We start from the raw sequence: 18,352 nt of genomic DNA, 5'->3' as shown, positions 1-18,352 counted from the left end.
CTTTCAAAGATACTAATCCCCTTAATACTTCCTCTCTCACTATGTTTATCCCATCCAATATTTCACACTCATCCTCCTTAACTTCAATCCCTGCATCATCCCTCTCCTTTGTGAAGACAGATGCAAAGTATTCATTAAGAACCAAAGCCACATCTTCCACCTCCACACATAGATTACCTACTCTTCCCTTAGTTATCCTCTTGCTCTTAATGTATTAATAAAACATCTTTGAATTTTCTTTGATTTTACTTGCTCATATTTTTTCATGCCCTCTCTTTGCTTTCCTAATTTCCTTTTTAACTTCACCCCTGCACTTTGTATATTCCTCTAAGCTTTCCGTAATATTGAATTTCCGGTGTCTATCATCGGCTTTCTTTTTCTGCCTTATCTTACCCTGAATGCTTCTTGACATCCAGGGGGCTCCAGATTTCGCAGCCCCTCCCTTTTTCTTTGTGGGAACATGTTTACCCTGAACCCCTTGAACCACTCCTTTGAATGTCTCCCACTGCTCTGACATTGTTTTCCCTTCAAGTAGCTGTTTCCAGTTTACTTCTGCTGAATCACTTCTCAGTTTAGTAAAATTGGCCTTTCCCCAATTGAAAACTTTAACTCCTGCTCTGTCTTTGTCCTTTTCCATAAGTATGCTAAAACTAACTGTATTATGATCACTACCACCAAAATCCTCTCCCACTGCTACTTCTTCCACCTGCTCGTCTACATTTCCTAGAACTAAATCCAGAACTGCCTCCCCTCTTGTTGGGCTTGCTATATACTGGCTAAAAAACTTCTCCTGTCTACAATTTAAGAATTCTGCGCCATCTATACCATTCACACTGTTTGTATCCCAGTTAATATTAGGGTAGTTGAAATCCCCTACTATTACTGCCCTATTGTTTTTGCACTTCTCAGAAATTTGCCTACATATTTGCTCCTCTATCTCCCTCTGACTGTTTGGGGGTCTATAGTACACTCCCAGTCGTGTGACTGCCCCTTTTTTGTTCTTTAGCTCAACCTGTAAGGCCTCATTTGATGCTCCTTCTAAAATATCATCCCTCCTCACAACTGTAATTGTTTCCTTAACCAAAATTGCCACCCGCCCCTCCTTTTTTATCCCCCTCTATCGCGTCTGAAAACCCTGTAACCAGGGATGTTGAGCTGCCAGTCCTGCCCCTCTTTAAGTCCTGTTGCTGTAATAGTTAAGATATCATGTCTCTCTATGCCCTCAGCTCATCCACCTTATTTCCTATACTCCTTGCATTGAGGTAAATACATTTAAGGACTACCAAACTCCTCTGTTTATTTTCTAACCTTCGTACCCTCTGCCTTCCTGACTCACTCACTAATTTTCTGCCTTCCATTTCCAGTTCTGACTTTATTGCATCTGAATCCACACTCAGGTTCCCATTCCCCTGCCAAGCTCGTTTAAACCCTCCCCAACAGCACTCGCAAACCTCCCCTCAAGGATATTGGTCCCGGCCCTGTTGAGGTGCAACCCGTCCGGCTTGTACATGTCCCACCTCCCCCAGAACCGGTCCCAATGCCCCAGGAATCTAAAGCCCTCCCCCTTGCATCACCTTTGCATCCACGCATTCATCTGTTCTATCCTCCTATTTGTATTCTCACTCACGCGTGGCACTGGGAGTAATCCAGAGATTACTACCTTTGAAGTCCTGCTTTTTAATCTTTTTCCTAACTCCTTAAACTCTGCCTGCAGGACCTCATCCCTCTTTCTACCTATGTCGTTGGTCACGATATGGACCACGACCTCTGGTTGTTCACCCTCCCAGAATGTTCTGCAGCCGTTCAGTGACATCCATAACCCTGGCACCAGGGAGGCAATATACCATCCTGGAATGACGTCTGCAGCCGCAGAAATGCCTATCTGCTCCCCTAACTATGGAATCTCCGACCACTATTGCTCTCCCGACCTGCCTCCCTCCCCCGGACAGCTGAGCCACCCATGGTGCTCTGGTCTTGGCTCTGGCTGCACTCCCCAGGGGAACCGTCTCCCCCACCAATATACTGCTTAGAAAGTGAGATGCCCTTTTTAAAGTCCATATGCAGCACATCAACTGTATTGCCCTCATCTCCCCTCTGTTACCTCATCAAAAAACTCTTATCGGCTTAGTTAAACACGATTAATGCTCAGAAAACAGAGAGTAGGGATAAAAGGGTCCTGCTGGGATGTTATAGCTATTACTGAAACATGGCTAAGGGAGGGGCAGGACTGGCAGCTCAATGTTCCAGGGTACAGATGCTATAGGAAAGATAGAGCAGGAGGTAAGAGAGGAGGAGGAGTTGCGTTCTTGATTAGGGAGAACATCACGGCAGCAGTGAGAGGGGATATATCCGAGGGTTCGCCCACTGAGTCTATATGGGTAGAACTGAAAAATAAGAAGGGAGAGATCACTTTGATAGGATTGTACTACAGACCCCCAAATAGTCAACGGGAAATTGAGGAGCAAATATGTAAGGAGATTACAGACAGCTGCAAGAAAAATAGGGTGGTAATAGTAGGGGACTTTAACTTTCCCAACATTGACTGGGACAGCCATAGCATTAGGGGCTTGGATGGAGAGAAATTTGTTGAGTGTATTCAGGAGGAATTTCTCATTCAGGGCCACAATCTCCCGTGTCATCCAAGGTTCCCTACTTCTACCAGCCTTGCCCTTCACTTTATAAGGAATGCGCTTACCCTGAACCCTGGTTAACACACTTTTGAAAGCCTCCCACTTACCAGACGTCCCTTTGCCTGCCAACAGACTCTCCCAATCAACTTCTAAAAGTTCCTGTCTAATACCATCAAAATTGGCCTTTCCCCAATTTAGAATTTTAACTTTTGGGCCAGACCTATCATTCTCCATAGCTATCTTAAAACTAATGGAATTATGATCACTGGTCCCAAAGTGATCTCTCACTAACACTTCTGTCACCTGCCCTTCCTTATTTCCCAAGAGGAGGTCAAGTTTTGCCCCCTCTCTAGTCGGGCCATCCACATTCTGTGTCCGCTGACGTAAGTCCCGCCTGGTGTGTTGTCTCCCTGGTGCCAGGGTAAAGGAAATCATGGAGAGGGTGCAGGACATTCTGCGGGGGGGAGAGGAACAGCTAGAAGTCATGGTCCATGTTAATAACAACAACATAGGAAAGAAAAGGGATGAGGTCCTGCAGTCAGAGTTTCAGGAGCTAGGAAGGAAGTTAAAAAGTAGGACCTCAAAGGTAGTAATCTCTGGATTACACCCAGTGCTACAGAACATAAGAACATAAGAAATAGGAGGTAGGAGTAGGCCACACGGCCCCAAAAGCCCGTTCCGCCATTCAATAAGATCATGGCAGATCTTCAACCTCAACTCCACTTTCCCGCTCGAACCCCACATCCCTTGATTCCCCGAGAGTCCAAAAATCTATCTATCTATCTCAGCCTTGAACATACTCAACGACTCAACATTAACAGCCCTTTGGGATAGAGAATTCCAAAGATTCACAACCTCTGAGTGAAGAAATTCCTCCTCAAATCAATATTAAAAAATATTCCGTTTTTCTATTCTTCCGACCAAACTGAATAACCTCACATTTCCCCACATTATACTTCATCTGCCACCTTCTCGCCCACTCACTGAACCTGTGTATATCCCTTTACAGACTCTTTGTGTCCTCCTCACAGCTTACTTTCCCACCTACCTTTGTATCTTCAGCAAACCTGGATACATTACACTCGGTCCCTTCACCTAAGTCATTAATATAGATTGTAAATAGATGAGGCCCAAGCACTGATCCTTGAGGCACCCCACTAGTTACAGCCTGCCAACTTGAAAATCATAGAATCATAGAATCATAGAAGTTACAACATGGAAACAAGCCCTTCGGCCCAACATGTCCATGTCGCCCAGTTTATGCCACTAAGCTAGTCCCAATTGCAACAAAATACAGGAAGACATTAATAAATTCACAGAATGTGCGTGTAATTGGCAAATGAATTTCAATATAGGTACATTTTGGAAGGAAGAATATGGGGGCCACATACTGCTTGGATAATAAGAGTCTAAATGGGGTAGAGGAGCAGAGGGGTCTATCTGGGGGTACAGATGCACAAATCACTAAAAATAGTGACACAGGTTAATAAGGCCTGTAAGGGGTTTCTTTTTTTACTGTTTCTCGGGCTTATAATAGGTCAGCCAGTTATGTTTTCCTGAGCTGCCCTGCCCGCAGTGCGGTTGCGAATCGCTTACCCCTTCCTGATTCTGAGCTGAGGACTTATCGAGTGGTAACAAAGACAGACAAACAGACCAGTGGATTGGTACAAGGAAAACCAATGTTTATTAATAAGAAAACTAAAACTACAAGGTAAACAGTATAATACAGAAGATAAAGAAATCGCTATGGATGTAATACAGTCTTACACTTATCGGGTTGAAAGAAACAGACACATCGAGGGAAAATTCTAAAATCACAAGTTTAGCAATATCCCTTAACCCCCAACCTTACACTTATGCTAGGTTGTCTTGTGGCAGCCAGAAAATTAATGCTCACCGGTGAAAACAGATGAAAAGGCCTGGCCCCTGTGCCTGCTGCTGCCGTCGACATGTGGTTGCGAAGTTTACTGGATGGCTTCCTTCTTAGTTGCTAGCAGACAGACAGGATAGGGCCAAGAGGTGAAGAGAGCAGCTACTCCCAGAAATATACTGGGCAGCTTCAGTTATACCCTCTTGGTAACAGGTTTTTTCATACCTTATCAGCTTGCTTCATTGTTTGATTTAAGCACGAAACGTAAGACAAAGGACCCCATCTCTGGCCCATTTACATTATGGCCGTTTCCTGTATCGATCTGTATGCTAACTGCTTTACCATTGTTCCGAATGTACCTTGATGGTTCACCTTTTGTCCTGCGATCACTTCCTGCTCGAATTTTGATGTGTTGGCCGGCCATGTTGATAGCTTGCCTCAGGGCTAGAATGCAGCTGCATTGTTTAAAGAAACCTGTCTAGACACGAAAACCTGCCAAGTTGTTGAGAATGCAATTTCAAATCTGCCGGTCCTCGGCCATGTGTCTGACTGCAGCCATTTTGAGAGACCTTGGATTTTTTAAAACAGTCACACCAGGGTATCTTTAATAACTCCAATAAATCTTCGGGGTGGGGGGAACATGTGAAATTTTGCAAATCCCTTCAGGCCATAAAAAAGCAAACCACGCACTGGGGTTCATTTCTAGAGGGACAGAATTGAAAAGCAGTGAAGTTATGTTAAACTTGTATAGAACCTTGGTTAGACCACACTTGAAGTACTGTGAACAGTTCTGGTCTCCATATTGTAAAAAGGATATAGAGGCACTGGAGAAGGTGCAAAAAAGATTTACTAGGATGATACCAGAACTGAGAGGTTGTACCTGTCAGGAAAGATTAAGCAGGCTGGGGCTCTTTTCTCTAAAAAAGGGAAGACTGAGGGAGAGGTCTTTAAGATTATGAAAGGATTTGATCGGGTAGATGTAGAGAAGATGTTTCCACTTGCATGGGGGACCAGAACAAGGGCCATAAATATAAGATAGTCACTAATAAATCTAATAGGGAATTCAGGAGAAACTTCTTTACCCAGAGAATGTGGAACGCGCTACCACAAGGAGTAGTTGAGCCGACTAGCGTAGATGCATTTAAGGGGAAGCTAAATAAACACATGAGGGAGAAAGGAATAGAAGGATATGCTGATAATGTTAGATGATTGTAAACAATTTTACAACACCAAGTTATAGTCCAGCAATTTTATTTTAAATTCACAAGCTTTCGGAGACTTCCTCCTTCCTCAGGTAAATGTTCAGGAGCTGTTAAATGAAGTAGAGAGGGAGGAGTCTCATTTGGAGCATAAACACCGGCATGGGCCTGTTGGGCTGAATGGCCCTGTTTCTGTGCTGTGCATTCTATGTAATTCTATGTAAATGTAGTGTCCTACATGATGGTAGGGCCAACACAGAATTCACATATCTTTTGCAGGGAACAATACTGAAAGAGGTTGGGAGAGAAAAAGATCTAGGTGTTATTGTGCACAGATCATTGAAGGTTCATGACCATTGTAGAGAGACTGTAGAGAAGTTATGTTAAACTTCTACAGAACCTTGGTTAAACCACAATTAGATGCGGGGGTGGTGACAGAGAACTGGAGAATTGAGAATGTTACACCCTTGTTAAAAAAAGGGGTATAAGGATAAACCCAACAACACTAGGCCAGTCAGTTTAACCTCGGTGATGGGAAAACTTTTAGAAACAATAATCCGGGACAGAATTAGCAGTTGCTTGGACAAGTGTCGATTGATTACGGAAAACCAGCACAGAATTGTTAAAGGCAAATTGTGTTTAACCAACTTGATAGAGTTTTTTGATGAGGTAACAGAGAGGGTAGATGAGGGTAGACTGATTCCTGGGATGGCAGGACTGTGGTATGAGGAGAGATTGAGTCGACTAGGCCTGTATTCACTAGAGTTTAGAAGAATGAGAGGGGATCTCATTGAAACGTATAAAATTCTGACAGGACTAGACAGACTGGATGCAGGGAGGATGTTTCCCTGGCTGGGGGGTCCAGAACGAGGGGTCACAGTCTCAGGATACGGGGTAGGACATTTAGGACTGAGATGAGGAGAAATTTCTTCACTCAGAGGGTGGTGAACGCATGGAATTCTCTACCACAGAAGGCTATGGAGGCCATGTCACTGAATATATTTAAGAATGAGCTAGATAGATTTCTAGACACAAAAGGCATCAAGGGGTATGGGGAGAGAGCGGGAATATGGTATTGAGATAGAGGATCAGCCATGATCATATTGAATGGTGGAGCAGGCTCGAAGGGCCGAATGGCCTACTCCTGCTCCTATTTTCTATGTTTTCCATGTTTTCAATGTAGTTGATGTGGTGTATATGGACATTCAAAAGACATTTGATAAAGTGCCGCATAATAGACTTGTCATCAAGCCTGAAGCCCATGGAATAAAAGGGGCAGTAGCAGCATGGATACTGAATTGGCTAAGTTACAGGAAACAGAGTGTGGTGGTGAAAGATTGTTTTTTGGACTGGAGGAAGGTGTACAGTGGTGTTCCCCAGGGTTTGTACGAGGACCACTGCTTTTCTTGATATATATTAATGACTTGGACTTGGGCGTACAGGGCACAATTTCCAAATTTGCGGATGACACAAAACTTGAAAGTGTAGTGAACAGTGAGGAGGATAGTGATAGACTTCAAGAGGATATAGACAGGCTAGTGGCATGGGCGGTCACGTGGCAGGTGAAATTTAACGCAGAAAAATGCGAAGTGATACATTTCGGTAGGAAGAACGAGCAGAGGCAAAACAAACTAGAGAGCACAATTCTAAAAGGGATATGGGAACAGAGAGATCTGGGAATATATGTGCACAAATCATTGAAGGTGGCAGGGCAGGTCATGTCCCCCCTCAGCCTCCTCTGCTCCAAGGTTGTTTTCCTTGGAGCAGAGGAGGCTGAGGGGGGACATGATTGAGGTGTACAAAATTATGAGGGGCACAGATAGGATGGATACTAAGGAGCTTTTTCCCTTCGTTGAGGGTTCTATAACAAGGGAACATAAATTCAAGGTAAAAGGCGGGAGGTTGAGAGGGGATTTGAGAAAGAACTTTTTCACCCAGAGGGTGGTTGGAGTCTGGAACTCACTGTCTGAAAGGGTTGTGGAGGCAGGAACCCTCACAACATTCAAGAAGCATTTGGATGAGCACTTGAAATGCCATAGCATACAAGGCTACGGACCAAATGCTGGAATATGGGATTAGAGTAGACAGGGCTGATGGCCGGCGCGGACACGATGGGCCGAAGGGCCTCTATCCGTGCTGTATAACTCTATGACTCTATGACTCTAAAGCAGTTAAAAAAGCATACGGGATCCTGGGCTTTATAAATAGAGGCATAGAGTACAAAAGTATGGAAGTCATGGCGAACCTTTATAAAACACTGGTTTGGCCTTAACTGGAGTAATGTGTCCAGTTTTGGGCACTGCACTTTAGGAAAGATGCAGAAGAGAATTACTGGAATAATTCCAGGGATGAGGGACTTTAGTTATGTGGACAGACTGGAGAAGCTGGCGTTGTTCTCCTTGAAACAGAGACGGTTGGGAGGAGATTTGATAGAGGTATTCAAAATCATTAAGGGTCTAGACAGAGTAGAGAGAAACTGTTCCCATTGGCGGAAGGGTCACGAACCAGAGGGCATAGATTTAAGGTGATTGGCAAAAGAACCAAAGGTGACACGAGGAAAAACTTTTTTGCACAGCGAGTTGTTAGCATCTGGAATGCACTGCTCAAGGGGGTGGTGGAGGCAGATTCAATCATGGCTTTCAAAAGGAAATTGGATAAGTACTTGAAAGGAAAAAATTTGCAGGGCTACGGGAATAGGGCGGGGCAGTGGGACTAGCTGGATTGCTGTTGCATAGAGCCAGCGTGGACTCGAAGGGCCGAATGGCCTCCTTCCATGCTGTACTTTTCTATGATTCTATAGTGATAAGGGGCCTGTAAACTACTCCCACCATTGTTCTCTGCCCCTTGTTATTTCTTAGCTCCACCCATACTGATTCTACATCCTGATTTTCTGAACTAAGATCCTTTCTCACTACTGTCTTTATCTCATAACTTTATCATCAGGGCTACCCCCTCTGCTTTTCCATTTTACCTATCTTTTATAAAAGCCAAGTACCCTGGAATATTTAGTTCCAAACCTTGGACACCCTGCAACTATGTCTCAGTAATGGCTACTAGATCAAACTCATTTATCTCTATTTGTGTCATTAATTCATCTATCTTGTAACGAATGCTTCTTGCATTCAGACATAGTGCCTTTAATTTTAACTTTTTACCATTTTTCCCTGATGTGACCTTAGTCACTAATGCCCTATTACCTTTGTTAAACTCTCTGTCACTCCCTGACACAGTCTGCTTGCTTTTACCCAAATCGCTACTCTGCTCTACAGCCTTGACTTTTCTTTTTAGACTAATAAAATTACCCTTACCTGAACCCTCCCCCTTCCCCCCTCTTATTAGTTTAAAGCCCTAGCTACTACCCCAGTTATTCAATTTGTCAGAACACTGGTCCCAGCCTGGTTTAAGTGGAGCCCGTCCCAACGGAACTGCTCCCTCCTTCCCCAGTACTGGTGCCAGTGGCCTATGAATTGAAGTCCCTGCTTCCCACACCACTCTTTTAGCCAGGCATCAAATCATCTAATCTATTTGTCCCTATGCCAATTTGCACATGGTTCAGGTAGTAATCCAGAGATTATTATCTTTGCGGTTCTGTTTATTAATTTAGTCCCAAGCTCCTCAAACTCCCTCAGCAGAACCTCACTCCTAGTTCTACCAATGTCGTTGGTTCCTACGTGGACTATGGCAACTGGATCTGCCACCTTGTGCTCCAAGTTCTTTTCCAGCTGTGAGGTGATGTCCTTAACCCTGGCACCAGGCAGGCAACACATCCTTAGAGACTTCCGATCGTGGCTGCAGAGAACAGTATCTATCCCCCTGACTATACTATCTTCTACCACTACCACATTCCTTTTTACTCCCCCCACTTGAAATGCATCCTGTACCACGGTGCTGTGGTCAGTTTGTCCATCCTCCCTGAAGCCTTTGATCTCATCCGTACAGGTAGCAAGTACCTCTTACCTGTTGGACAATGTCAAAAGCTGAGGCTCCTCCTTCACTGCAACTTGGGTCCCCATACCTGCCTGACTGCAGTCACATCCTCCTGTCTCTGTCCCTGACCACTGACCAAATCTAAACTACTACCGAACCTAAGGGGTGTGACTGCCTCCTGGATCAAAGTGTCCAGATAATTCTCCCCCTCCCTGATGCATAGCAATGTCTGCAGCTCGGACTCCAACTCAACAACTCTGAGCCAAAGTTAGTCGAGTTCCAGACACTTAGTGCAGGTGTGATTGCTCGGGATCTCACTGGTCTCCACCAACTCTCACATGCTGCAGTTATGACACACCACCTGCCTTGCCATCTCTATCTAACCCTTGTTTTATTTATTTACTTAATTAGAGTTTTTATTCACATGATATTTTTAGTTTTATTAATTTAATACAGTAATAGCAAGTTATAGTTTCCCAGCTCTGAGTTTAACCCACTGCCCGAACTTAGGGAGCAAAAAAAAACTGTAATACTCACCAACCAATCATCTAACTGTTGTCCTGTGATGTCACTCTTTCAAATTTCTGCCTGTGTGAGTTAGTCGATGCTGCAAGTGAAGGTGGGCCTCCGCTCTCGCTCTCCTCTCGGGCCTTTTATCCCTGCTCTCGCTGTCCTCTCATGCCTTTTAACCCCGCTCTTGGGCCTCCACTCTCGCTGTCCTCCTGGTCCTTTTATCACTGCTCTCATTCTTCCGCACTTGCTCCTCGGGCCGTAGGAATAAACGGGTCATTTTCGGGTGGCAGGTTGTAACTAGTGGGGTGCAGCAAGGATCAGTGCTTGGACCTCAGCTGTTTTCAATATATATCATAGAGAGACATAGAAAATGGGAGCAGGAGTAGGCCATTCGGCCCTATGTCATCAATGACTTAGATGAGGGGACTGAGTGTAATGTATGCAAGTTTGCTGACGATACAAAGCCAGGTGGGAAAGTAAACTGTAAGGAGGACACAAAGAGACTGCAAAAGGATACAGACAGGTTAAGTGAGTGGGCAAGAAGGTGGCAGATGGAGTATAATGTGGGGAAATGTGAGGTTATTCACTTTGATAGGAAGAATAGAAAAACAGGATATTTTTTAAATGTTGAGAAACTATTAAATGTTGGTGTTCAGGGGTGTTCTCATATAAGAAACACAAAAAGTTAGCATGCAGGTACAGCAAGCAATTTGGAAGGCAAACGATATGTTGGCCTTTATTGCAAAGGGGTTGGAGTACAAGAGTAAGGAGGTCTTGCTGCAAATTTATAGGGCTCTGGTGAGACCACACCTGGAGTACTATGTACAGTTTTGGGGCTCAATGTTAGCAGGGCTGCGGGTTCGCGGCGGGGGGGGGGCTATTGGGCGCCTGGGTAATGCGCCCGGTGAAATTAGTCTGCCCCCCGCGCGATCGCACCCCAATTGGATCCACTTACCTTGTCTTCCGGGTTCCCCACTGCTGATCTGCGCGTCGGGCGGGCTGTGCATACGCAGTAAGCTCTGTCAGCTGGAGGAGCTCTATTTAAAGGGGCAGTCCTCCACTGACAGATGCTGCAACAAATAGCAAAAATTACAGCATGGAGCAGCCCAGGGGGAAGGCTGCTCCCAGTTTAATGATGCCTCATTACAGGTATCATTAGATGGGGTGAGGAGGAGGGAGAGGACAGAGATTTTCCCCCCGGCGGGCGGGAGGAAGCGGCCTGCCTCTGCCACCAGGAAGGCCTGGCTCGAGGTGGCAGAGGAGGTCACCAGCACCACCAACATATCGCCAACCTGCATACAGTGCAGGAGGCGCTCCAATGACCTCAGTAGGTCAGCCAAAGTGAGTACACTTACTCATTCCCCTACACTCCATCTGCCACATCACCACCCCCACCCCACATCTCCTTCTGCACTGCCAACACTACTCTGTCACATCACCCCTCATACCCACTCAAAGCTCATCCTCATCTTACCTGCACTTACTCACCTCACCAGTACTCATCCCGCCACTACCACTCAACCCAATCCTCATACAATCTCATGGCTCTATCTCATACTCACCCTCTCGTGCATCTCTTTCACAGTCAGCCTCACTCAACCTGCCACTACCTGTGCTGCAGCCACAGGGCATGCATCACATATGTGCAGTAGGAAGCGTAAGGCAAATGTGTCGTGAGCATGAAGGGGATGCACAAGGGTATTTGAGGGTTTGTCATGGTTTTTACTTACATTGAATTTCTGACCAACTCACATTACATATTATATTGGCACCACTACTGCCACGTCTTTGCAAATCTTGTCTGGTTTGTGCAATAATGCCCTTCCCTGAGGATCACTATGAAGACCCACAACCGATGCCACCCATTGTGTCACTGCAGAGTGAGTGCAGGTGTATTTGCAGGGCTCTTTTGTGCAGACGACTGAGAGACGTCGGCGATGTCCCCGGTGGCACCCTGGAAGGATGCGGAGGAGAAGTTGTTGAGGGCAGTGGTGACTTTGAGAGCGACAGGTAAGAAGATAGTGCTTGGGCCAGCCGGGAGCAGCTCGGCATGAAGGAGGCTGCAGACGTCCACGACTACATGTCGAGTGACTCTGAGCCTCCGTGTGCACTGCTGCTCAGAGAGGTCCAGGAAGCTGAGCTTCGGTCTGTGGACCCTGTGGCGAGGGCAGTGCCCTCTGCGACGCATCTCTCTCTGCGGTTGCCCTCCCTCCTGCTGTGCAGGTGGATGTGTCACAGCACTGTGTTGTGGAGATCCACGTGTCAGAGGTGGACGGCGTGGCCGGCGAGGCTGGTGAGGCTGGTGATGCTGTTCGCCCTCCGAGGAGGTCCTGACTGCAGCTACGGCGGCCCCCATCTGGAAGATGTACATCTGAGGGGGTCCGCAAGGTAGGTATGTGTGTCCTCACACCGGGGTTGCGGTTCCAGGTCGGTGAATTTTCTTGTTAGGAGGAGGGTGGTGGAGGGTGGAACAAGCAACATAAATACTTTCAAGTGGCATCCCGCTGGCTTTAATTGCCTGCGGGATTCCCACCTGCGGGGGCTGCGCGCGCACACCGGCGCGTCAGTGGGGAACCCGGAAGTGGGCGGGTTGCAGCAGGGCTCCGAACCCGCTCCGGGATTCCCCGATTTTCGGAGCCCTCCTGCCAGGAACGCACCCGATAGCGGATGCTAAAATGATGCCCTTGATCTCCTTACCTAGAAAGAAAGAAAGAACATAAGAAATAGGAGCAGGAGTAGGCCAATCGGCCCCTCGAGCCTGCTCCGTCATTCAATAAGATCATGGCTGATCTGATCCTAACCTCAAATCTAAATTCATGTCCAATTTCCTGCCCGCTCCCCGTAAGACTTGCATTTATACAGCGCCTTTCACGACCTCAGGACACACCAAAGCACTTTACAACCAATGAAGTACTTTTGAAGTGTAGTCACTGTTGTAATGTAGGAAACGCAGCAGTCAATTTGCACACAGCAAGGTCCCACAAACAGCAATGTGATAATGACCAAATAATCTGTTTTAGTGATGTTGGTTGAGGGATAAATATTGGCCAGGGCACCAGGGAAAACTCCCCTGCTCTTGCTTTGAAAAGTGCCATGGGATCTTTTGTGTCCATTTGAGAGGACAGAAAAGACCTCAGTTCAATAACTTTTCTGAACGACAACACCCCTGACTGTACACCACTCCCTCAATACTGCACTGGAGTATCAGCCTGCATTATATGCTCAAGACTCTACAGTGGGCCTTGAACCCACAACCTTCTGACGCAGAAGCAAGAGTGCTAACAACAGAGGCACAGCTCACACCACCTAAGGAAAGATATACTTGCCTTAGAGGGGGTGCAACGAAGGTTCACGAGATTGATTCCTGGGATGAGAGGGTTGACCTATGAGGAGAGATTGAGTAGAATGGGCCTACACTCGATGGAGTTTAGAAGAATGAAAGCTGATCTCATTGAAACTTGTAAAATTTTTAGAGTGCTTGACAGGGTAGATGCTGAGAGGCTGTTTCCGCCGACTGGAGAGTCCAGAACAAGTAGTCATAGTCTTAAGATAAGAGGGCGGCCATTTAGCATCGAGATGAGGAAAGATTTCTTAATTCAGAGGGTTATGAATCTTTGGAATTCTCTACCTCAGAGGGCTGCAGATCCTCACTCGTTGAGTATATTCAAGATTGAGATCTATAGATTTTTGGACAGTAAGGGAATCAAGGGATATGGGGATAGAGTAGGAAAGTGGAGTTGAGGTTGATGATCTCCCTGGTGCTAGGGTCAAGGATGTCACGGAGCGGCTGCAGGGCATTCTGGAGGAGGAGGGTGAACAGCCAGTTGTCGTGGTCCATATCAGTACCAACGACATAGGTTAAAAAAAGGGATGACGTCCTGCAAGGTGAATTTAAGGAGTTAGGAGATAATTAAAAAGCAGGACCTCAAAGGTAGTGATCTCAGGATTACTACCAGTGCCACGTGCTAGTGAGTATAGGAACAGGAGAATAGACCGGATGAATGCGTGGCTGCAGGGATGGTGGAGGAGGGAGGGATTTAGATTCCTGGGACATTGGGACCGGTTCTGGGGAAGGTGGGACCTGTACAAGCGGGAAGGGTTACACCCGAGTGGGACCGGGACCAATGTCCTCGCGGGGGTGTTTGCTAGTGCTGTTGGGGAAGGTTTAAACGAGAGTGGCAGGGGGAATGGGAAACTGAGCGGGGAGTCAGAAGGGAGTAAAGTTGAGAGCAGCAAGAGAGGGGAAGACCCAGGGGAAATCTACAATACAAATAGTACAAACAGTTGTTCAAGAACAAGTGAAAGGGAAAAGCGTAGAGCAGGGGAAGAAAGTGTACTTTAGACACTACAGATAAAGTGAAAACTAGAAGGCGTAAAACGATTAACCCAGCATCAAAGCTGAAGCTCAGGCTAGTGTGTGTGGCCCAACTAGGAGTTCTATACACAAATGCACGGAGTATAAGGAATAAATAAAATGCACTACAGGTTCAAATTCAAATTGGAGGGTATGACATGATAGCTGTTACTGAGACTTGGCTGCAGGATGGTCAGGATTGGGAACTAAATATACCAGGTTATAAGGTCTATAGGAGAGATAGGGAAAATGGAAGAGGGGGAGGAGTAGCCTTAGTGATTAGAGATGAAATCACATCAATGATAAAGGAGGATATAATGAGGGGTAAGCAGCCAACAGAGACCTTATGGGTTGAATTGAGAAATAGGAAAGGATCTAAGACTATAGTGGGAGTTGTGTATAGGACCCCTGGCCAGCAGCTCTGAAGTGCTAGATTGTATGCAGAGATTAGACAAGCGTGTAAGAAAGGCATAGTGGTCTTAATGGGGGACTTTAACCTTCACATCGATTGGGAAAAGCAGACTAGCAACTGTCAGAAAGGTAATGAATTTCTTGAGTGTGTCCAGGTTAGTTTTCGACAGCAGTATGCCCTAGAGGCAACAAGGGGGCAAGCCATACTAGATTTAGTAATGAGTAATGAACCAGATTTAGTTAACAGCTTGACTGTGCATGAACATCGATCCAATAGCGATCATAACATGATCGAGTTCAATGTAGTGTTTGAAAGGGAAAAAAGTGAATCAGCTGCTAAGATTCTAGACTTGGGCAAGGCCGACTTCAATGGGATGAGACAGAGACTGTCCACAGTAAACTAGGAAATCTGTTAGTGGGTAAAACGACTGATGATCAGTGGGAAATGTTTAAAGAAACATTTAACATGATACAGATTCGGTTTATACCCCTGAGGGGCAAGAACTCTACTTGCCAAGAAAAACAGCCATGGACAACTAAAGAGGTAAGGGACAGTATAAGACATAAGGAAAAGGCATACAAAAAGGCAAAAAATGGCACAGATCCTGGCAAATGGGAAAGATACAAAGATCAACAAAGGGTCACAAAACAGATAGTAAGAGCTACAAAAAGAGAGTAAATTGGTCAGGAGCAGTATTGGCCCCTTAAAAACTGAAAGTGGGGATATTGTCATTGACAATGGGAAAATGGCGGACATGTTGAATAATTACTTTGCGTCAGTGTTTACAGTAGAAAAAGAGGATAGCATGCCGGAAATCCCAAGAAAACTAATATTGAATCAGGGACAGGGACTCAATAAAATTAACATTAGTAAAACAACAGTAATGAAGAAAATAATAGCGCTAAAGAGTGACAAATCCCCAGGACCAGATGGTTTCCATCCCAGGGTTTCAAAGGAAGTAGGTGAGCACATTGCAGATGCCCGAACTATAATCTTTCAAAGTTCTCTAGATTCAGGAACTGTCCCTCTAGATTGGAAAATTGTACATGTCACTCCGCTTTTTAAGAAAGGAGAGAGAGGGAAACCGGGGAATTATAGACCAGTTAGCCAAACATCTGTTGTGGGGAAAATGCTGGAGTCTATAATTAAGGATAGGGTGACTGAACACCTTGAGAATTTTCAGTTAATCAGAGAGAGCCAGCATGGATTTGTGAAGGTTAGGTTGTGCCTGACAAACCTGATTGAATTTTTTGAAGAGGTGACTAAAGTAGTGGAAAGGGGAATGTCAATGGATGTTATTTATATGGACTTCCAGAAGGCATTTGATAAAGTCCCACATACGAGACCGTTAGCTAAGATACAAGCCCATGGAATCGAGGGAAAAGTACGGACGGAAGTTGGCTGAGCAAAAGGCGACAGAGAGTAGGGATAATGGTTAGGTACTCACATTGGCAGGTTGTGACTAGTGGAGTCCCGCTGGGATCTGTCTTGGGGCCTCAATTAGTCACAATATTTATTAACGACTGAGATGAAGGCATAGAAAGTCTCTTATCTAAGTTTGCCGATGACACAAAGATTGGTGGCATTGTAAGCAGTGTAGATGAAAACATAAAATTACAAAGGGATATTGATAGATTAGGTGAATGGGCAAAACTGTGGCAAATGGAATTCAATGTAGGCAAATGTGAGGTCATCCACTTTGGATCAAAAAAGGTTAGAACGGGGTACTTTTAAATGGTAAAAAGTTAAAAACAGTGGATGTCCAAAGGGACTTAGGGGTTCAGGTACATAGATCATTGAAGTGTCATGAACAGGTGCAGAAAATAATCAAGACGGCTAATGGAATGCTGGCCTTTATATCTGGAGGATAGAGTACAAGGGGACAGAAGTTATGCTGCAGCTATACAAAACCCTGGTTAGACCGCACCTGGAGTACTGTGAGCAGTTCTGGGCACCGCACCTTCGGAAGGACATATTGGCCTTGGAGGGAGTGCAGCGTAGGTTTACTAGAATGATACCAGGACTTCAAGGGTTAAGTTACGAGGAGAGATTTCACAAATTGGGGTTATATTCTCTTGAGTTTCGAAGGTTAAGGGGTGATCTGATCGAAGTTTATGATATTAAGGGGAATAGATAGGGTGGATAGAGAGAAACCATTTCCGCTGTTTGGGGATTTTAGGAGTAGGGGGCACAGTCTAAAAATTGGAGCCAGACCTTTCAGGAGTGAGATTAGAAAACATTTCTACACACAAAGGGTGGTAGAAGTTTGGAACTCTCTTCTGCAAACGGCAATTGATACTAGCTCAATTGCTAAATTTAAATCTGAGATAGATAGCTTTTTAGCAACCAAAGGTATTAAGGGATATGGGCCAAAGGCAGGTATATGGAGTTAGATCACAGATCAGCCATGAGCTTACCAAATGGAGGAGCAGGCATGAGGGGCTGAATGGCCTACTCCTGTTCCTATATTCCTATGTTCCTTATTGAATGGCAGAGCTGTTTTAAGGGGCCATATGGCGTACTGCTGCATCTATTTCTTATGTTCTGAAACTTTTATAAATGACTGGTTACGCCTGATCCTAATTGTATCCAATTCTGGGCACCACATTTTAGGAAGAATGTCAAGACCTTGGAGAGGATGCAGCGGATTTGCTAGAATGGTACCAAGGATGAGGGACTTATGTGGAGAGACTCGAGAAGCTGGGCTTGCTCTCCTTAGAACAGGGAAGGTTAAGGGGATATTTAATAGATGTGTTCAAAATTATGAGTGGTTTTGATAGAGTACATAGGGAGAAACTGTTTCCACTGGCAGGTTGGTCGGTAAACAGAGGACACAGATTTAAGTCAATTGGCAAAAGAACCAGAGGGGAGATGAGGAGAATTTTTTTTATGTAGCGAGTTGTTATGATCTGGAAAGTACTATCTGAAAGGGTGGTGGAAGCAGCTTCACTATTAATTTTCTAAAGGGAATATGATACATACTTGAAAAGGAAATATTTGCAAGACTATGGGGAAAGAGTAGGGGTGTGGGACTAATTGGATAGCTCTTTCAAAGAGCCAGCACAGGCACGATGGGCCAAATGGCCTCCTGTACTGTACGATTCTATGATTTTATGAATTTCACAATTTGTAGACAACAGAATTAAGCTTTAAGGAACTGTACTAGCACATTTATGCTTCTGCCCAGGAAATCCGACCTCCCCACAGCCTCTACATTTCCAGTATGATTTTAAATGAGGAGGCCTTGGGAAACCTGTGGTTGTCCCCTCTCTGCATCAGATTGCGCCTGTTCTAAAGCTCTTACTCTGCCACCATGCCGAAGTGGAATTTTATCCCAAGTAGAAACATGAAAGCAACAAGAAAGGCAAGAGAAAGGGAAATAAATCTTATTGTAGGACTTCTTAAATACATTCGATTAAACAGCATATCTGAGCAGGTCTATACATC

At 45.2% G+C, this 18,352-nt stretch overlaps 1 protein-coding gene across 1 annotated transcript in view; it reads left to right on the top strand.

Moving 5' to 3' along the window:
* The window catches only part of LOC137322209 (dynein axonemal heavy chain 8-like), a 1,675,662-nt gene that overhangs the window by 280,252 nt on the left and 1,377,058 nt on the right, over window positions 1–18,352 (top strand). The gene's annotated exons all lie outside the window — the stretch shown is intronic.

The sequence above is a fragment of the Heptranchias perlo genome, chromosome 5, assembly GCF_035084215.1.
Source record: "Heptranchias perlo isolate sHepPer1 chromosome 5, sHepPer1.hap1, whole genome shotgun sequence".
NCBI classification, from domain to species: domain Eukaryota; kingdom Metazoa; phylum Chordata; class Chondrichthyes; order Hexanchiformes; family Hexanchidae; genus Heptranchias; species Heptranchias perlo.
The sequence above is the reverse complement of the archived record's forward strand: the minus strand, read 5'-3'. Positions and strand labels throughout refer to the sequence as shown.